We start from the raw sequence: 22,458 nt of genomic DNA, 5'->3' as shown, positions 1-22,458 counted from the left end.
TCAAACACACACGGTCCCTGCTGCACCGGTTGACCAAACACGCCCACCCTAACCCTAACCCCCCATCTCTCATCGCTAAAGGACATCACAACTAGCTACCTTGCTAGCGACCTTGCTTGGAGAGAAACATGACACCCAGAAAATGGCTAAATCATAGAATGAAATATGCAAAAGAATGGGGATGGGAAGATGGAACGGATACAACCTGCAGAATCGACAAGCTTTTTGTTGATACTACAAATGTGAAATTTGTGTGCACCACTGCAATCTACAAAACCACAGCTAGATGCAGAAATACATCAGAAAGGCTAAAATGAAATCTGCCGACCATAGAGATGCCGGCCTTGTTCAGTGCAGACCTGTACCAAGGTGAGGGTATCATGATTCCTTCAGAGGTTCCGATCCTTAAGTCCAGCGTGTTGCACAACCCCAATTCCAATGAAGTTGGGACATTGTGTAAAATGTAAATAAAACAGACTACAATGATTTGCAAATACTCAACCTATATTCAATTGAATACACCACAAAGATATTTAATGTTCAAACTGATAAACTTTGTTTTTGTGCAAATATTTGCTCATTTTGAAATAGATGCCTGCAACACGTTTCATAAAAGCTGGGACAGCGGTATGTTTACCACTGTGTTACATCACCTTTCCTTCTAACAACACTCATTAAGTATTTGGAAACTGAGGGCACTAATTGTTTAAGCTTTGTAGGTGGAATTCTTTAAGTAGTTCACAGTTCGGGGTCTCCGTTGTCATATTTTGTGCTTCATAATGCGCCACACATTTTCAATGGTTGACAGGTCTGGACTGCAGGCAGGCCAGACTAGTACCCGCACTCTTTTACTATGAAGCCACGCTGTTGTAATACAAGCAGAATGTGGCTTGGCATTGTCTTGCTGAAATAAGCAGGGACGTCCCTGGAAAAGACGTAGCTTGGATGGCAGCCTCTGTTGCTCCAAAACCCGGATGTACCTTTCAGCAATGATGGTGCCATCAAAGATCAATCAATCAATCAATGTTTATTTATAGAGCCCTTTACAACACCGAAGGTGACCAAAGTGCTTCACAATAAAACAAAAACAATTTAAAATGTATAAGACAATTAAAACAATACATAAATGCACACAACTAAAAGAGGGAAATACATTCATGTAAAGTGTCACTGTGCTACTGTGTGTTGAAAGCCAGTCTGAAAAGATGAGTTTTAAGCCTAGATTTAACCCCTTAACGCCCAAATTTATATAGCTGTATATAAAAAAATGTTTTGTGTGTGTTTTTGCCTTTAAGTAGATGGTAAATAATGTTGAGATTATTAATTTCACTTTTGCACAAAAACTAGATAGTAATATTGGGTATTCTGGTAATGACTTTATGTTATAATGTTATAATAATAATGATGGTATGTTGCAGATTTGTGACAACAGGCATACAGGTCAATTTGGAAAGTTGCATATTTGAGCCAGAGATTGTAGCATATATGCGACGATGGGCGTTAAGGGGTTAAAGAGGCCAAAGTCAGTGATAGTGCGCATGTCGGAGGGCAGTTTGTTCCAGAGTCTGGGCCCCGCGACTGAATAAGCCTGATCGCCTCAGTGTTTATATTTCACTCAAGGGACGTCCAGCAGGAGCTGATCTGAGGACCTCAAGGCTCTGGTCGAGCTCCGAACCTTCAGGAGCTCATACAAGTACAGAGGGGCAAGGCCATTGAGGGCTTTAAAAACAAAAAGCAAAATTTTAAAATCAACTCTAAAAGAAATTGGAAGCCAATGCAATGAAGAAAGGACTGAGGTGATGTGCTGACGTCTACGTACGTTTGTTAAAAAACGGGCAGCGGCGTTTTGTACCAACTGGAGGCGATTCAGACAAGACCGAGAGACTCCAACATAAAGTGCATTACAGTAGTCGATCCTTGAACTAATAAGAGCGTGAATTATTTTTTCAAGGTCTGAACGGTTTAAAAAAGGTTTTACCTTTGTTAAAAGACGTAATTGATAAAAGCTTGCTCTAACCACACTGGCAATCTGGTTTTCAAATCTTAAAGAACTGTCCAAAATAACACCAAGGTTTTTTACTGTAGATTTAAAATTAGAAGCCAGTAACCCAAAGTCTTCAAATGAGGTGTCGCCAAACAAAATGCAGTCAGTTTTTTCCTCATTTAGATGGAGGAAATTCTGGTTTAGCCACTGTTTTATATCAGCTATGCAGTCCATGAGACGTTTAATGTTGTCCACTCGATTTGATGACACTGGCAGATAGATTTGCAGATTATCTGCATAACAGTGAAATGAAAGTTTGTGTCTTATTATGGACCCCAATGGTAACGTAAAGAGAAAAAAATAGATGTGTAAGTTGCCTATGCTATGGGCACTAACATACCCCCATACCATCACAGATGCTGGCTTTTGAACTTTGCGCTGGTAACAATCTGGATGGTCTTTTTCCTTTTTGTCCAGAGGACATGATATCCAAGATTTCCAAAAACAATTTGAAATGTGGACTCAGACCACAGCACACTTTTCCACTTTGCGTCAAATGAGCTCGGGCCCAGAGAAGGCGGCGGCGTTTTTGGATTTTGTTGATGTGTGGCTTTCGCTTTGCATGGTAGAGTTTTAACTTGCACATGTAGCGATGAACTGTGTTAACTGACACTGGTTTTCTGAAGTATTCCTGAACCCACACAGCAAGATCTTTTACACAATGACGTTGGTTTTTAATGCAGTGCCGCCTGAGGGATCGAAGGTCACGGGCATTCAATGTTGGTTTTCAGCCTTGCTGCTTACATGTAGAAAGTTCTCCAGAGTCTCTGAATCTTCAGATTATATTATCGACTGTAGATTATGGAATCCCTAAATTCCTTGCAATTGAACATTGCGAAACATTGTTCTTAAACTGTCGGACTATTTTTTCATGCAGTTGTTCACAAAATGGTGATCCTTGCCCCATCTTTGCTTGTGAACGGCTGAGCCTTTTGGGGATGCTCCTTTTATACCCAATCATGACACTCACTTGTTTCCAATTAACCTGTGGAATGTTCCAAACAGGTGTTCTTTGAGCATTTTGTTTTGAAATGTGTTGCAGGCATTCATTTCAAAATTAGCAAATATTTGCACAAAAACAAAATGTATCAGTTTGAACATTAAATATCTTGTCTTTTTGGTGTATTTGTTATGTGTCGGATGCGGGCGGAGAACCGACCCAGTGTTTGACAGGACCCAGCATAAAAGAAGCAGAGCACGGTTCAAAGGAAAACAAGTTTTAATTAACATAGTGTATTAAGTGATAACCCAAAAGTCAACGGTCTGGCGAGGTGGAAAAATGGCGCGCTCCCAGCAGCGCAAAAGGACCGGAGCCACAGCAATTCTGGACCCAAGGACCCCGCCGACACCCCCCAGGTGGCCGCGACAAACCGAGTCTGTGAAAGAAGAAACCGTAAGGTGAGTCCAACACTCTCCACACAGAGAGACAGCTCAAAGGTGCACACAATCAGCAAAACACTTCCTGGCCTAAATGTAAAATCAGCTTCTCTCCCCGCAGGCACGGAACAACTCAGTTCAAAACTCTACTGCAGTAGAAGCTGATTTAGACGATTAGCATAGCAGCTCAATATAACAAGGTGTGAGGGACACCAAATTTACTGACTTTACTTCATGAAAGTCACAAAAACCAAAATACCTCAGGAAGTGTGCTGAAGAGCGTGAGACCTCACCCAATCCTCTTTCACAGACCGTGGCATCAAACCTGGAGCGGTCTCTGCGTCTGTAGTGGTGAGATTGTTGGCAAATACACACTGTGTATTCCAGGTATAAATGCAACATGCCCTGATCAAGACAGATGCACCACAGCTGTGAGTCCTGATGAACTGCACGTGATAACAAGCCTCAGGTGATCAGGGTGAGGTCCTCAAACTCAGCCCCACGTCAGCCACTCAGTCCTGAATGCATACCACCTGGTGGGAGAAACAAAACAAAAACAAAGCCAGCCAAACACCCCAGCCCACAACAGTACCCCACCCTCACGGGAAGCCTCCTGGCGACCACACGAACCTGGGCCAGAAAAAAAAAAACACCCCCCTCCAGGGACCATAGCTGGAATGTTGGCCGGGAGCAAAAAACACCTCCTGCAGCTTTAGTTTCAGCTCCGTGTGCTGACGATCCAGCTGGGAAAGGCCTGTCTCTAGGAGCTGAGCATCACTGCGCTCTGAAGACAGCTCTGTCGTCAGCTGCTCAACCTACAACGTTAATCTCTTTATGCGGTCATTGACTATCTCAATGTTGAGCTTCTCCTCCTCTAGATTTTTCCTCCAGCTGGATGATACGAGCTTCCAGCTGCCTCTTCTCCTCTGCCAACAGGGAACTCTGTGTTGAGACTATAAATCTCATCTTGGAGCTCATCCTTTCACTCCCCGAGCCTGTCTACAGTAGACAGCTCCTCCTGGGTGTGTAGCATGTCTCCCTCCATGGCTTTAAGCTTCTTATCACTGTCTTTAGCATCATTAACTGCTTCATCCCCGGACATTCGCAGCTCTTCCAGTCCTCTTATCTGGTCTTTCATTCGGGCCTGCAGTTTCTTCAGCTGCTATAAGACATTATCGCGATTTTCAATAGCATCTTCAAGATGGCCTTCAAGCCCTCCCGGATCCAGCTCCCGTTTCTTCTTGGCAGAGTGGGCCTGGAAACATTGCCTACGTTCATCCTCCAGCTGAATCTTCATCTCCTCCAGTTACTGCTCCATGGCACGCTTGGACCTCTCCAAACTATGAACTCTTTCCAAAGTCATCCATCTCAGTCTTGAACACTTTATTAAATCGGTCAAGTTCACCTTTCAGGTCTGTAAGAGTCTTCAACTCTCTTGCCAGGGTCAACACTTTTGTCTCCCTCTCCCTGGCCTCCACTTTGGCACGATCATGCTCCTCTACATATTGAGTAGCAATGCATTTCTCTTTGGCCCGCATCTGGTCAAACTTCTTTTGCTTCCTCTCCAGATTGGAGACAATCTGCCGAAGGTGGTCCTGGTCCACCATGAGGTCATCCAACTCTTGCTGCAAACGGATTTCTATCTTATCCAGTTTGTCCATAGGCTGAACTTTTCTACTCCAGCTGCCGCTGAACACCGTCCAAACTCCCATTGGAGTCATTTGAGGCCCTCTTCAGCCCCCTCTACTGACAAGGCGTCCTATCCTGCCTTTGTCTTCCTTTCAGCCAGCTGAGTCTAGAGAGTTAACTTACTTCTCCACAGTCTTCTTGCTCTTCCTCTTTTTTTCAGCATCTCCCGCAAAATATGCCCCTCATCCTCCATCTGCCCTAGGCCGATGGAGAAGGAAGGTGTCTAATGGACTTCCTCTTGGAGCAGCTCCTGAATGTCCTGCAGCTGACACTCCAGTGCAGAGATATCTTTTGTTGAATTTGATGGTCTCGCCTTCTGCTTCATTTAGCAGACCTGTTAGAGTCTCCACCTCTGACTGCATCTTTGCATTTGTTTCTGTCAACTCTTATTTCTGTCATTCACTTTGCTCAGATTTGGCCAGGAGTTCTTGAACCTGTGCATTCAGCCTTCTTCCGACCATGTTCAGAGTCTGCCCAGTCACAAAACAAAAAGAAAACCCCCAACAACCCCCCCCCCCCCCCCAGAGGACACCACAACCAACCCCAGGGGTGCAAACTGGGAGAAAAAAAAAACACAACCATTCTGAACCCCCCCCCAGAGGACCGTCCCATCAAACCCTGGGGAGAGGAGAAAAGAAAAAGAAACAAAATACAATCCAAACTTAACCCTGCAAAAAAAAAAAAGGAATCTAACACCCCCCCGGACGACATGTAGGGACCAACACCCCCCAGAGGACATCTCCACCAGCTCCAGGAGTAGTAACCACAGCCGAGGTCCCTCTGAGATCCAAAGTCATTTATGGGGGTTTTCAGTGCCTCCCAGAGGACCGTCCATCAAACCCCAGGAGACACCCCCATGACTAAAAACAGACCCAGCCCCGGTCATCTATGGCTAGATGGTCCCACAGTCATTTCCCCCCCAGAGGACATCACAGTCACACCCTGAGGGCGGAAACTGGGAGAAAACAAACAAAACAACAAAAACTCCAAGCCCCCCAGCGGACATACACAAACAACCCCGGGGGCAAATAAAACAAACGGGAACCCTGATGCCCCCCAGCAACCTGAAAGACCCCGGAACACCACCAGAGCCAATCGTCAGTACACGTTTTGGCAAACGGCACAAAACTACCAAGCCGGGGGAAAAAAACCCAGGAAAAAACCAACCCAGTCCCACCCCAAGCACAGTGGAAAACCGGAAGTACGTACGGTGTCACTACACTGACCATACCAACAGCCTACCAGGAGGGGTGGAACAACTGAAATGGCGAACGGCACAGATCGGCCCATCGCTCCGACTGAGGTATGTTCCCACTGCACTACACCTCGGTTACGCCGATGGCGAATGGTCAAAGGCTCACCGAGGCTGGAGTGGAACCGGGAATTAAACTAAACCTGCCTAACGCCCCCCCCCCCCCAAAAGAACATACATAATCAAACCCTGGGAGGTGAAACCAAAAAAAAAAAAAAATAGAAAAACTAACAGACAATAAACATAAAGGTACCTGAGCCCAAGCTATGCTCCAGACAGCCTGCATGTCCACTCCACCAGACCACTGACAGTGCTTTAACCCACTTAAAGACAACAGATTAACACCTGATACAAAAACACTGCATACTAAATAAAAGAAACAGATAATAGACCAACAAAAAACTAACGATTGGTCTACATCGTCAAGTGTAAAGAATGGAAAAAAAAAAGTATTTTCCATCCTTTGGACCTAGACGGTAATGTGGCTCTGTCACCAACAGAGGGAGCCAAAGTGCCAAATAAGGGAGTCCCTGTGGTGACCGAGTAAAAACTAATACACACTGCTTTACGTGACAGCAGATTTTGACATGCAACTTAATGTGATAAATAAATACCCCCGGAGGTAATACAACAGGTGTTGGAGCCACCTGCACGGGAGGAGACGGGGCTACAGCCATAACAGCGGGATGCAACGCGACCCAAGCTGTAAACTCCGCCATGCACGCACCAATGCGCACAACCCGGGTGGAGAGCACCCGCAACTGATCCCGGATTAACTCCAACATCTGCTGCAGCCTTCCCGGCAAAAATACCGTCTCTGCTACAGCTGGTCCATTTTTAAATGGCCAGAGACTACTGTTATGTGTCGGACGCGGGCGGAGAACCGACCCAGCGTTTGACAGGACCCAGCATAAAAGAAGCAGAGCATGGTTCAAAGGAAAACAAGTTTTAATTAACATAGTGTATTAAGTGATAATAACCCAAAAGTCAACGGTCTGGCGAGGTGGAAAAACGGCGCGCTCCCAGCAGTGCAAAAGGACCGGAGCCACAGCAATTCTGGACCCAAGGACCCCGCCGACACCCCCCAGGTGGCCGTAACAAACCGAGTCTGTGAAAGAAGAAACCGTAAGGTGAGTCCAACACTCTCCACACACAGAGACATCTCAAAGGTGCACACAATCAGCAAAACACTTCCTGGCCTAATGTAAAATCAGCTTCTCTCCCCGCAGGCACGGAACAACTCAGTTCAAAACTCTACTGCAGTAGAAGCTGATTTAGGCGATTAGCACAGCATAACAGCTCAATATAACAAGGTGTGAGGGACACCAAATTTACTGACTTTACTTCATGAGTCACAAAAACCAAAATACCTCAGGAAGTGTGCTGAAGAGCGAGACCTCACCCAGTCCTCTTTCACAGACCGTGGCGTCAAACCTGGAGCGGTCTCTGCGTCCGTAGTGGTGAGATTGTTCTCCCAACGTCGATCTCACACGTCTGGTCACAAAGTCGAGTCTCTGGCAAATACACACTGTGTATTCCAGGTTTAAATGCAACATGCCCTGATCAAGACAGATGCACCACAGCTGTGAGTCCTGATGAACTGCACGTGATAACAAGCCTCAGGTGATCAGGGTGAGGTCCTCAAACTCAGCCCCACATCAGCCACTCAGTCCTGAACGCATACCACCTGGTGGGAGAAACAGAAAACAAAAACAAAGCCAGCCAAACACCCCAGCCCACAACAGTATTCAGTTGAATATAGATTGACGAGGATTTGCAAAATTGGGGGTGTCAGTCTTGGTGTTGACTTTAGCCTGTTTGAGCTTTGTGTTGTCTGCTACATGCTGTTTGACCTTGAGCCATTTGTTCTGTCCCTGACACTTGGTTGTGCCCTGCTCCTTCTCTCTCACTGCTTGGTAGGGCAGCATTCAAAAAAAAAAAAATATATATATATACGAGGGCTGTCAATAAAGTTACGGTCCTTTTTATTTTTTTCAAAAACTATATGGATTTCATTCATATGTTTTTACGTCAGACATGCTTGAACCCTCGTGCGCATGCGTGAGTTTTTCCACGCCTGTCGGTGACGTCATTCGCCTGTGAGCACTCCTTGTGGGAGGAGTCGTCCAGCCCCTCGTCGGAATTCCTTTGTCTGAGAAGTTGCTGAGAGACTGGCGCTTTGTTTGATCAGAATTTTTTCTAAACCTGTGAGACACATCGAAGTGGACACGGTTCGAAAAATTAAGCTGGTTTTCAGTGAAAATTTTAACAGCTGATGAGAGATTTTGAGGTGATTCTGTCGCTTTAAGGACTTTTCACGGTGTGAGACGTCGTGCAGCGCTCTCAGGCGGCGTCATCAGCCTGTTCAAGCTGAAAACCTCCACATTTCAGGCTCTATTGATCCAGGACGTCGTGAGAGAACAGAGAAGTTTCAGAAGAAGTCGGTTTCAGCATTTTATCCGGATATTCCACTGTTAAAGGAGATTTTTTTAATGAAAGACATGCGGACGGGTCCGCGCGTCGGGACGCAGCCGACGCGGTGCGGCGGCACAGGAAAAACACCTCTGTGTTGATAACCATTTGTAAAATCCAGGCGGCTTTTGATGGCTTTCATTGGAGTGAGTATATGAGAAATTGTTTAACAGGCAGGACATGTTCCAACTTGTCCTTAAGGCTTTCAACAGAGGTGTTTTTCCTGTGGCGGAGCGTCGCGGCGGCTGCGTCCCGACGCGCGGACCCGTCCGCACGTCTTTCATTAAAAAAATCTCCTTTAACAGTGGAATATCCGGATAAAATGCTGAAACCGACTTCTTCTGAAACTTCTCTGTTCTCTCACGACGTCCTGGATCAATAGAGCCTGAAATGTGGAGGTTCTCAGCTTGAACAGGCTGATGACGCTGCCTGAGAGCGCTGCGCGACGTCTCGCACCGTGAAAAGTCCTTAAAGCGACAGAATCACCTCAAAATCTCTCATCAGCCGTTAAAATTTTCACTGAAAACCAGCTTAATTTTTCGAACCGTGTCCACTTCGATGTGTCTCACAGGTTTAGAAAAAATTTTGATCAAACAACGCGCCAGTCTCTCAGCAACTTCTCAGACAAAGGAATTCCGACGAGGGGCTGGACGACTCCTCCCACAAGGAGTGCTCACAGGCGAATGACGTCACCGACAGGCGTGGAAAAACTCACGCATGCGCACGAGGGTTCAAGCATGTCTGACGTAAAAACATATGAATGAAATCCATATAGTTTTTGAAAAAAATAAAAAGGACCATAACTTTATTGACAGCCCTCGTATGTGTGTGTGTGTGTGTGTGTGTGTGTGTGTGTGTGTGTGTGTTTCTCCAAAAAATATGCAACATTTTATCAGCAAAGAAAATGGTCAAAGCATATGTCTAGGAAATAAATTTATGGCCAAAAAGAAACCTGAAAGGTTGAAGTTTTTCATACCAATGTCAATATTGGCCCTGCATTTTGTCAGTCTCTTAGACAACATGTTCAATTACGGCCTGCAAACGCTTTGGGGAAAGTGCCCTGAGGAATGTTTCGAATTTCTCAGCAGATGTTTTCCTTCAATGCATCGATGCTTGGCATCAACATAAACTTCAGGGTCTCTGCAAGTAAAAAAGAAACATAAGTGACTAATTTTGTAGCATTTAAGGGTCAAACCGAGTGTTTTAAATGTTGTATATTTTTTGGGGACACACTATATACGAGGTCTGTTAGAAAAGTATCCGACCTTTTTATTTTTTTCAAAAACCATATGGATTTGAATCACGTGTGATTGTATCAGCCAAGCTTGAACCTTCGTGCGCATGCGTGAGTTTTTTCACGCCTGTTGGTTGCATCATTCGCCTGTGAGCAGGCTTTGTGTGAGCAGTGGTCCACCCCTCTCGTCGGATTTTTATTGTGAATAAATGTCTCAACGATTTGGAGCTTTGCTGCATCAATTTTTTCCAGAAACTGTGAGAGACCTCCAGGTGGTAACCATTTGGAAAATTCAAATGGCTTTGAGGGACGATTTTATGGGGATTACACAGATTAAGGAGTGCTCCAGCCGGTTTAAAGACCACCCACAGCTGCTGAGAGCGCGCTGCGCTCTGAGCGCCGATCGACAGGCTGAAACAAAAACATCATTTCCAATGTGAAGGCTTTGTTGATCCGAGACGTCGTCTGACTTACACAAAAATGGCAGGAGACGTGGACATCAGTACTTTTTCGGCACACTCCACTGTTACAGGAGTTTTTTTCATGGAAAGAAAAGCAGACGGATGCGCCACCGTGCCGCTCATGGCGCGGCACAAAACCACCTCCGTGTTGGTGTCACAGGATGGCTTTGAGATGGCTTTCAGATGGCTGTCGGTGGGTTTTCAGTCGTGTGACTAACCGAGAAATTGTGGATGAGCTGGACATGCCAGAACATGTCCTGTGAGGCTTCATCACGGCGTTGCTTTGCGCCATGCAGCTCCACCGCGACGCGCGAAATTCCTCCGCACGTCTGTCTCAATGTGCCGAAAAAGTGCTGATGTCCACTGATGACTTCTTCATGGCCTCTGTGAGCTCTCAGATGGAGCAACTTCTGTCGACCATGAAGCATCAGGCCACGACCGACACGGTTCCAGGACCACTGCTGATTGCCGGGTGGCCAGCTATGCCTTAGATGTCTGCATTCTGGCCACGAAGAGTGAGTGGAATCCCCCAGCATTCCAGGATGTGTTCTTTGAGGGTCTGAACGACAGCATCCAGAATCAACTCGTTGCTGTAGATCTGCCAGATGACTGCCACACCGCAAGTATGACTGTGCTATTCACCTTCTGCCGGAGGCAAGTCCAGCAAGTCCGTGCCATGCTCCAGACACTGTTACAAAATGATCTTTTTGTAAACGTGGAAAAGTGCGAGTTTCACAAGTCTACCGTTTCTTTTCTAGGTTTTGTAATTTCAGAGGGAGAGATCAAAATGGATCCCACTAAGGTAGCCATGGTATGGGACTGGGCAGTCCCCAGTAGTCGCAAGGACGTTCAGAGGTTCCTCGGTTTTGTCAACTTCTACTGCAAATTTATCTGCAACTTCAGTTCCATAGCGGCTCCTTTACATAACGTGATCTCCTCACTTATGTCCTTTGTGTGGACCCCCGAGTGCAACGAGGTGTTCTGGAACCTAAAGAATCGTTTTACTACAGCCCCCGTGCTGCTCCTTCCTGACCCCGCCCGGCAGTTCATGGTCAAAGTCGATGCATCTAATATTGGTGTTGGGGTCATTCTCTCCCAAATGAAGACCAGCGACAATAAATTACATCCCTGTGCTTTTCTGTCTAAAAAGCTTTCAGCTGCTGAATGTAATTACAGCATCGGAGACAGCGAGCTGCTGGTGGTAAAAGTGGCCTTGGAGGAGTGGCGCCATTGGTTAGAGGGGAGACAGGTGCCATTCCTAGTCTGGACCGACCACAAAATCTAGCGGCAAAGTGGCTCAACACGCGGCAGGCCCGGTGGGTGATTTTCTTTAGCAGGTTTAATTTCTTACTATCATATTAACCTGGGTCAAAAAATAGGAAACCCAACACGCTGTCTCATCAAGGGGACTCCTCGGTCTCTGTCCCCAGTCCCAGAACCATCCTTCCAGAAACCTGTTTTGTGTCTGCTCTAACCTGGGACATTGAATCTAAAATTAAGTCTGTTGTTGGTGATACGCCCAACCCTCCTGGATGCTTAGGTGGGAAACTGTTCGTACCAACTTCGCTTCGGGGTGAAGTAATACATCGGGGCCACAATAGCCATTTTTCATGTCATCCCAGTATTTAGAGAACCATATATGTGCTTAAGCAAAATATTCTGTTGGCCACAAATGTTAGCTGATGTTACTTAATATGTCAATGCTTGTTCCGTCTGCACCATGCATAAGTCGTCTACACACCCACCTGCGGGCACTTTGTTACCTTTACCTGTTCTGCAATGGTCACATATTTCAGTTTCTTTTGTAGCGGGTCTTCTGCCCTCGAAGGGCAACTCTGTGATTATGACTGTAGTCGATAGATTGTCAAAAATGGCTCAATTTATACCTCTGCCTAAGCTACCCTCTGTTAAAGATGCCGCTGTTGCCTTACTTACCAATGTCTTCAGGTTACACAGTTTACCATGAATCGGGATCCACAGTTTTCTCTTAATTTTGGAGTGAGTTTTGCCATCTCCACTGGGTCACGTCCAGCCTTACCTCAGGATATCATCCTCAAGCTAATGGTCAAACTGAATGACTTAATCAGGAACTAGAAAAAGGACTCCGGATCCTAGCTTCACAGTTTCCTTCCTCCTGGTCTTCTCAACTGCCATGGATTGAACTCACTCATAACAGTCTACCCACTTCTGCTTCTGGTTACTCCCCATTTCATGTTGTGTTTGGTCATCAACCATCTCTGTTTTCCTTTACAGTTCTATGTTCACTGGTTCCTTCTGCCCTCTGACTCATTATGCAGTTTTGATGAACCTGGGAGCAGGCCTGAAGAACTTTGTTGAGATCTTCAGAGAGCTACAAGAAAGCAGCTGATCGCAAGAGGTCTACGGTGCCATTCTACGCCCTGGGTCAGCGGGTTTGGTTGTCTACACATCACCAGTCACTGCGAGGAGTGCCCTGAAAAATGGCTCCCATGTTTGTCAGCTCGTTCTCCATTTCCAAAATTATTAATCCTGTTTCTGTCCGCCTCCACCTTCTAAGATCCATGAAGCTCCATCCTATGTTCCATGTGAGCCATCTGAAACCTGCCAAGACAAGTCCTTTGTGCCCACCTGGCAGTCCCCCACCGCCCGGTGCGTGGATGGGGGCCCCATCTTCAATCAATCAATCAATCAATCAATTTTTTTATATAGCACCAAATCACAACAAACAGTTGCCCCAAGGCGCCTTCACTGTGTGGCGTCTCCTGGATTCCCAGTGGAGGGGTCATGGCATCCAGTATGTGGTGGATTGGGAAGGCTATGGCCCCAAGTAGCCATCCTGGATTCCCTCCCTGGTTGTTTTGGACCCCGGCCTTATCCACACGTTCCATGCTCTTCTCACCCTTCTGCTCCTGGATCGTCAGGAGTCGGGCCTTGTGGGGGGGGTTACTGTCAGGATTCTGACTTTTGTGGTATGTGTTCTGTTTTATTTTTTTCTTGCATTTGTGTTCTGTCTGTTCTTTTGCTCTGTCTTTCTGCTTGGGTTTTCTCTGTCCTTCTCTTTCTTGTCTCTCTCTTGGTGCTTAGTGGTGGGCGTTCCTCTCTGTCTGGCCAAACCCTGAAGTTTCTCTGCACACCTGTTCTTGAGTTGCAGCTCATCACCTGGGTGCTTTATAAACCTCACAGTTTGCTCTTGTCCCTCGCCAGATCGATGTGCCTTTCTTCCAGCTCTGCTCATGTTTTTTTGCCTTGCTATCCAGACCCGGCACCACGAGGGGGCGTTTGGGGGTCATCAACCTCGCCCCCTCGGATGTGAGAGTTATCAAAAAAAAAAAAAGAAAGAAAGAAAAAGAAATACTGGAAAATATAGCGCCTCGCAGTTTCGCTGATTTTTTTAGTCCAATTTTGCATGGTTTTTTAAAATTTATTTTTTTTACAGCACATTGTGCTCTGTGTCCTCATCAAGCAGGCCGGTGTTCTGTCGAGATGACGGGACACCTGTTGCGTCACCACAAAGGGAGAGTACGAGCATTGTGTTGTGTGTGTCTGTTTATAAGAATCTTCTCGCCCAGAAGAAAAAAGAGCACCAACTACCCATAACTGTGTTCTTCACTCAGAAAAAGACACCTGCAGCGAGGCCTTCAGCGGAGCGGATCCATGACGAAGAGGCATGATCAGAGGAACTGTGAAATACTGGTCAGTCACTATTAATAATTTCTTATGTGTCCAACCTCGTAGGTTGATCGTTAAAATTAAATTTGTTAGTTCTAAAAGCCATCATAATTATTTATAGGAAAACGTTCTATTTTTATTTCTCAAACAAATGTTTGGGCCTGAAAACAGGTTTGTCTTATTTTTCTACTAAGGTTTGAACTTTGAGAGTGTTTACACATGAGAGAAAAGTGAGAAAATGTTAATGCCTGTTTGAGAAAAGTGTATAAAGTGTGTAGTGAGGGGTTTTACAGCCTTAAAACGTCTATAATAATTATAAAAAATAACGCTGTCTACTTCGCGGATTTCACCTATTGCGGGCTATTTTTAGAACGTAACTCCCGCGATAAATGAGGGACCACTGTATATCTACATGAAAGGTTTATCTTTGACCCGTTGTGTGACTGTCATGCCCAATTGTGCTGTGTTTGTGCTTGTGATGGAGGGCTGTATGTGGGATTAATCTACTGTCTCGTGTCATTTCTCAGATCAGTTGTTGATTTGGTTTTGTGGTATGCAGGAGATCACTTGACTGAGGGTCTATACGTTCAAATAATAATTAAAAAAATACTGTCTTTACGCTTACTCAGTCAGTCTCTTACAACGGTGTAGCCTAAATACACGAGCTTTCTAGGAACGCACCCAATTCATTACGCACACTCAGAGGCAAGTACCCTCCGGTGCGCACTTTTTTTTGGGGGGGGGGGGGGGGCCCGCCCCCTGTGATAAACTCATTGCCCCCTTAATATTTTTTTCTGGCGCCGGGCCTGTTGCTATCATTGCCATTTTTGACCACCTGCCTGTGTACCTCGACCACGTCTAAGCCTGATGTTTTTTGTACTGTTGCTCATCTTGGACTGCCTTTCTGTGTCTCAACTCCAGCTAACGTCTCAAGTAAACGCTTTAAAACAACAGAGCTGTGTTCTGCGTCCTGTATTTGTGTCCAGCCTGCTTTGCCAGTCAAACCTGATAACATCATGGATTGTACTGATAAAAAGGACAAAAAGTTCTCACAGTTTTCATTAGACTGAATGGTTGCAGCAGGACATGCAGGTTTAACAATGACTCTGATTGTGTCAAATAAAATTTTTGGATTCCATCAACTGTTAAAAAGTAGTTTAGAAAAATAATCAGCCCTTACATCTTTCACCATATTCAAAGAAATTAAAAGCTCCTTTAAAAGGAGGAGGTAGACCTGCCCATATCCATGAAACAACTCAAAGCCCTTTCAAAGAGCTCCTAACTTACCCTAAAATTTCTTGGCAACGAATCTTGGCCTAAGAGTGAGCCAGCAGGTGTCTGTGAGCAACTCTGAGCAAGGAGGGGACAGAAACTCATATCTTTGAGAGGAGGCAGGGTTGACCCTGTTGCTAGGTATGATGCAGTCCTCTAAGAGTTGTGATTGGTTGTCACAGAAGGGGGAGGAGAAATAAAAAACAAATGCGCTCCGCCCTCCTATTCATGAATGGACAGTGAAATCAACCAATCATGTGCTGTCCTCACAACACCTGTCTGTATGTTGCTAGACAGCCAGCGAACCATAAAGAAAACTCTGTACACAAGGCTTGCTTTAGTGAAGCTTTCTTGTTTACATACAAATGTAACAAAAATGTATGATGTGATGTGTGGTAACTAACAAACAGAAAGAAAACTGCAATTACTAGCCTGAACACGCAAGCCACAGGCAATTAAGTACTGGCCATATCACAAATAAAACCAAAACTTGGAAAGTTAACACTACAAAAGTAGTTTGATGCTTTGTACATGTAAATACTCACAAAGATGAAAATTTCCCAAGGTTCAAGTGTTTAGAACAAGTCAGCGTGTCCATGAGGCTGTTTTTTGAGGCTAAGTTTTTCTCCGCAAAACTCGCTTGCATGCACCGAGAGGAAAAACAACAAAGATTGTCCATGATAGACAGGAGCGCTCACTCCGCTGCTACAAAAACGATCCTCTCTAGAGGCGATGTCTCACCTTGTTTTCACTTAAACATATTTTCTGAACTTTTCCACCATAAATTATACAACATATTTTTAACTCTTTCACAAATCCTAATTAACATAAACATAAATTTAAACCACATGAAATTATTACTGTCTTAACCATAAAGACCTGACAGATCATGTAACCTGAACTGCATTAAGTAATGTGTTATGTGTTACTTTGTTATGATGATGAAACTCAGCAAAATTAAATGAATTGTTAAACAGCTTGAAAATGTTTGAACAAACATAATATAATTGTAAATACATTAAAAATACATGTATGACAAGAAAGTGAAAACACTTATTTCCATTGTGGTCCATTTAAGAATCAAATGACAAAATATAAGTAATAATAAAATAAAATAACAATTTTAATAATACCAATAATAATAATAATAATAAATCAAATCAAATCAATTTCATTTATATAGCGCCAAATCACAACAAACAGTTGCCCCAAGGCGCTTTATATTGTAAGGCAAGGCCATGCAATAATTATGTAAAACCCCAACGGTCAAAACGACCCCCTGTGAGCAAGCACTTGGCTACAGTGGGAAGGAAAAACTCCCTTTTAACAGGAAGAAACCTCCAGCAGAACCAGGCTCAGGGAGGGGCAGTCTTCTGCTGGGACTGGTTGGGGCTGAGGGAGAGAACCAGGAAAAAGACATGCTGTGGAGGGGAGCAGAGATCGATCACTAATGATTAAATGCAGAGTGGTGCATACAGAGCAAAAGAGAAAGAAACAGTGCATCATGGGAACCCCCCAGCAGTCTACGTCTATAGCAGCATAACTAAGGGATGGTTTAGGGTCACCTGATCCAGCCCTAACTATAAGCTTTAGCAAAAAGGAAAGTTTTAAGCCTAATCTTAAAAGTAGAGAGGGTGTCTGTCTCCCTGATCTGAATTGGGAGCTGGTTCCACAGGAGAGGAGCCTGAAAGCTGAAGGCTCTGCCTCCCATTCTACTCTTACAAACCCTACGAACTACAAGTAAGCCTGATATACGCTTTGAATGACATATCCTGATCAAAAATGACTCCAAGATTTCTCACAGTATTACTAGAGGTCAGGGTAATGCCATCCAGAGTAAGGATCTGGTTAGACACCATGTTTCTAAGATTTGTGGGGCCAAGTACAATAACTTCAGATTTATCTGAGTTTAAAAGCAGGAAATTAGAGGTCATCCATGTCTTTATGTCTGTAAGACAATCCTGCAGTTTAGCTAATTGGTGTGTGTCCTCTGGCTTCATGGATAGATAAAGCTGGGTATCATCTGCGTAACAATGAAAATTTAAGCAATACCGTCTAATAATACTGCCTAAGGGAAGCATGTATAAAGTGAATAAAATTGGTCCTAGCACAGAACCTTGTGGAACTCCATAATTAACTTTAGTCTGTGAAGAAGATTCCCCATTTACATGAACAAATTGTAATCTATTAGACAAATATGATTCAAACCACCGCAGCGCAGTGCCTTTAATACCTATGGCATGCTCTAATCTCTGTAATAAAAATTTTATGGTCAACAGTATCAAAAGCACCACTGAGGTCTAACAGAACAAGCACAGAGATGAGTCCACTGTCCGAGGCCATAAGAAGATCATTTGTAACCTTCACTAATGCTGTTTCTGTACTATGATGAATTCTAAAACCTGACTGAAACTCTTCAAATAGACCATTCCTCTGCAGATGATCAGTTAGCTGTTTTACAACTACCCTTTCAAGAATTTTTGAGAGAAAAGGAAGGTTGGAGATTGGCCTATAATTAGCTAAGATAGCTGGGTCAAGTGATGGCTTTTTAAGTAATGGTTTAATTACTGCCACCTTAAAAGCCTGTGGTACATAGCCAACTAACAAAGATAGATTGATCATATTTAAGATCGAAGCATTAAATAATGGTAGGGCTTCCTTGAGCAGCCTGGTAGGAATGGGGTCTAATAAACATGTTGATGGTTTGGATGAAGTAACTAATGAAAATAACTCAGACAGAACAATCGGAGAGAAAGAGTCTAACCAAATACCGGCATCACTGAAAGCAGCCAAAGATAACGATATGTCTTTGGGATGGTTATGAGTAATTTTTTCTCTAATAGTTAAAATTTTGTTAGCAAAGAAAGTCATGAAGTCATTACTAGTTAAAGTTAATGGAATATTCAGCTCAATAGAGCTCTGACTCTTTGTCAGCCTGGCTACAGTGCTGAAAAGAAACCTGGGGTTGTTCTTATTTTCTTCAATTAGTGATGAGTAGAAAGATGTCCTAGCTTTACGGAGGGCTTTTTTATAGCGCAACAGACTCTTTTTCCAGGCTAAGTGAAGATCTTCTAAATTAGTGAGACGCCATTTCCTCTCCAACTTACGGGTTATCTGCTTTAAGCTACGAGTTTGTGAGTTATACCACGGAGTCAGACACTTCTGATTTAAAGCTCTCTTTTTCAGAGGAGCTACAGCATCCAAAGTTGTCTTCAATGAGGATGTAAAACTATTGACGAGATACTCTATCTCCCTTACAGAGTTTAGGTAGCTACTCTGCACTGTGTTGGTATATGGCATTAGAGAACATAAAGAAGGAATCATATCCTTAAACCTAGTTACAGCGCTTTCTGAAAGACTTCTAGTGTAATGAAACTTATTCCCCACTGCTGGGTAGTCCATCAGAGTAAATGTAAATGTTATTAAGAAATGATAAGACAGAAGGGAGTTTTCAGGGAATACTGTTAAGTCTTCTATTTCCATACCATAAGTCAGAACAAGATCTAAGATATGATTAAAGTGGTGGGTGGACTCATTTACTTTTTGAGCAAAGCCAATAGAGTCTAATAATAGATTAAATGCAGTGTTGAGGCTGTCATTCTCAGCATCTGTGTGGATGTTAAAATCGCCCACTATAATTATCTTATCTGAGCTAAGCACTAAGTCAGACAAAAGGTCTGAAAATTCACAGAGAAACTCACAGTAACGACCAGGTGGACGATAGATAATAACAAATAAAACTGGTTTTTGGGACTTCCAATTTGGATGGACAAGACTAAGAGACAAGCTTTCAAATGAATTAAAGCTCTGTCTGGGTTTTTGATTAATTAATAAGCTGGAATGGAAGATTGCTGCTAATCCTCCGCCCCGGCCCGTGCTACGAGCATTCTGACAGTTAGTGTGACTCGGGGGTGTTGACTCATTTAAACTAACATATTCATCCTGCTGTAACCAGGTTTCTGTTAGGCAGAATAAATCAATATGTTGATCAATTATTATATCATTTACCAACAGGGACTTAGAAGAGAGAGACCTAATGTTTAATAGACCACATTTAACTGTTTTAGTCTGTGGTGCAGTTGAAGGTGCTATATTATTTTTTCTTTTTGAATTTTTATGCTTAAATAGATTTTTGCTGGTTATTGGTGGTCTGGGAGCAGGCACCGTCTCTACGGGGATGGGGTAATGAGGGGATGGCAGGGGGAGAGAAGCTGCAGAGAGGTGTGTAAGACTACAACTCTGCTTCCTGGTCCCAACCCTGGATAGTCACAGTTTGGAGGATTTAAGAAAATTGGCCAGATTTCTAGAAATGAGAGCTGCTCCATCCAAAGTGGGATGGATGCCGTCTCTCCTAACAAGACCAGGTTTTCCCCAGAAGCTTTGCCAATTATCTATGAAGCCCACCTCATTTTTTGGACACCACTCAGACAGCCAGCAATTCAAGGAGAACATGCGGCTAAACATGTCACTCCCGGTCCGATTGGGGAGGGGCCCAGAGAAAACTACAGAGTCCGACATTGTTTTTGCAAAGTTACACACCGATTTAATGTTAATTTTAGTGACCTCCGATTGGCGTAACCGAGTGTCATTACTGCCGACGTGAATTACAATATCAATGATGATGATATTAACAGTGTGTATATGATAACAAGATCCTAAACAATTTAGAAATACATTAGGACAGTAAATTCACATAAAATAATTACGTGCTTCAAGCCGGTAGTGTGTTACCGACTCACTGTCATCCTACATACAGAGAATATCTCTGCTTCCTCTGTCTGTTCTGTCATATTAAGACTCTTAGGCTTCTTAAAAGTCCTCCTCCCTCCTCTTACCAGTTTGGCACCTTAGGAGCTCTTTTAAAGCCTAAGCTTTGCGAACAACTTTCATCTTACCAAGGGAAAATTCTAAGGAATGCCTAAAAATTTGAGGAATTCTAAGCTTTTTCTTAGAATAACATCGCTAGGAGCTATTTTTAGCCTTAGACTGCTTTGTGGATACGGGCTGGAGCTTTGTAGATTCACACAAATGCTCCACTTTCTGACAGGTTGTCTTAAAACTGCAAATACTGAATAGTTATTCATCCAGGGGGAGCACTTATTCAAAGGGGCATGCCTGGTTTTGAAATGGGCCACTCTACCTAAAAAAAGACAGGCAATGATGATTCAAAGAATTAACAAAATATTTACATAATCTGAAAGAAAAATCTCATCGAGTTTAAAAGCAGGAGAAAATGCATATGCAGAAAGACGATTAAAAATGCAAGAGCGGATCACGTGGAGCAGACAGGCAATCCAAATTAAGAGAAAAATTAAAAAGAATCCCAATATACAATGAGGAAAATAAGTATTTGAACACCCTGTGGTTTTGCAAGTTCTCCCACTTAGAAATCATGGAGGGGTCTGAAATTTTCATTTTAGGTGCATGTCCACTGTGAGAGACATAATCTAAAAACAAAAATCCGGATATCACAATGTATGATTTTTTAATAATTTATTTGTATGTTACTGCTGCAAATAAGTATTTGAGCCCCTACCAACCACCAAGAATTCTGGTTCACACAGACCTGTTAATTTTTCTTTAAGAAGCCCTCTTATTCTGCACTCTATACCTGTATTAATTGCACCTGTTTGAACTTGTTACCTGTATAAAAGACACCTGTTCACACACTCAATCAATCACACTCCAACCTGTCCACCATAGCCAAGACCAAAGAGCTGTAAAGGACACCAGGGACAAAACTGTAGACCTGCACAAGGCTGGGATGGACTACAGGACAACAGGCAAGCAGCTTGGTAGAAGAAACAACTGTTATGATTATTTATTACAAAGTGGAAGAAACACAAGATGACTTCAATCTCCCTCCGTCTGGGATTCCATGCAAGATCTCACTTTGTGGGGTAAGGACGATTCTGAGAAAGCTCAGAACTACACAGGAGGACCTGGTCAATGACCTGAAGAGAGCTGGGACCACAGTCACAAAGATTACATTAGTAACACATGATGCTGTCATGGTTTAGGTTCAAAGGTTCAAAGGTTCAAAAGGTTTATTGTCATATGTACAGTAAGAAACGTATTTCCCTGTGCAATGAAATTCTCTTCTTTGCTGCTCTCACCAGGTGTCTATAATAATAGTCAAAATAGGCATTAAAAAAAAGCATTAAAAAAAAAAGCATTAAAAGCATTAAGCATTAAAAGTAAAGTAACAATAAAGGTGCAATTACAGTATGAAGTGAAATGAAATAATGTGCAAATAGCAAGATTCAAGTATTAACAGTAAAGTAACAGTAAGGTGCAGTAACAGTGTGAAGTGACCCCAGGGGGTCTGCTCAGTCCTTAGCAGCATTCAGCAGTCTGATGGCAGTGGGGTAGAAAGAGTTTTTGAAGCGGGTGGTTTTGCATTTCACACTCCTGAACCTCCGTCCTGAAGGCAGCAGTGTGAACAGTCCGTATTGGGGATGTGTAGGGTCTTTAATGATGGCGGCAGCTCTATTGTGGACTCTCCGATGGTAGATGCTCTGCAGAGATGGTAGTGGCGTCCTCGTGATCTTTGATGCTGTCTTCACTACTCTCTGCAGGCGTTTGCGGTCATTCACCGTTGAGCTGCCATACCACGCAGTAATCGAGGTGGTGAGAATGGACTCAATGATGCAGCTGTAGAAGTTGCTGAGAATCTTGGGTGACATGCCAAATTTCCTCAGCCTCCTCAGGAAGTACAGCCGCTGCTGAGCCTTCTTTACCACCTGTGTGGTGTTGAGTGTCCAAGTGAGGTCACTACTGATGTGGACCCCCAGATATTTAAAGCTGCTCACTCTCTCCACCTCGCGGCCTTGGATAGACAGTGGCTGATGAGGTTCCCTCTCCCTCCTCATGTCCACTATCATTTCCTTGGTTTTATCTGTGTTCAGGGTGAGGTTGTTGACTCCACACCATGTCACCAGGCCTTCCACCTCCCTCCTGTAAGCTGCTTCGTCTCCGCCGGTGATGCGTCCAATCACAGCAGTGTCGT

Source organism: Thalassophryne amazonica, chromosome 10 (genome assembly GCF_902500255.1).
Source record: "Thalassophryne amazonica chromosome 10, fThaAma1.1, whole genome shotgun sequence".
NCBI lineage: Eukaryota > Metazoa > Chordata > Actinopteri > Batrachoidiformes > Batrachoididae > Thalassophryne > Thalassophryne amazonica.
This window is presented reverse-complemented; position numbering follows the sequence as displayed.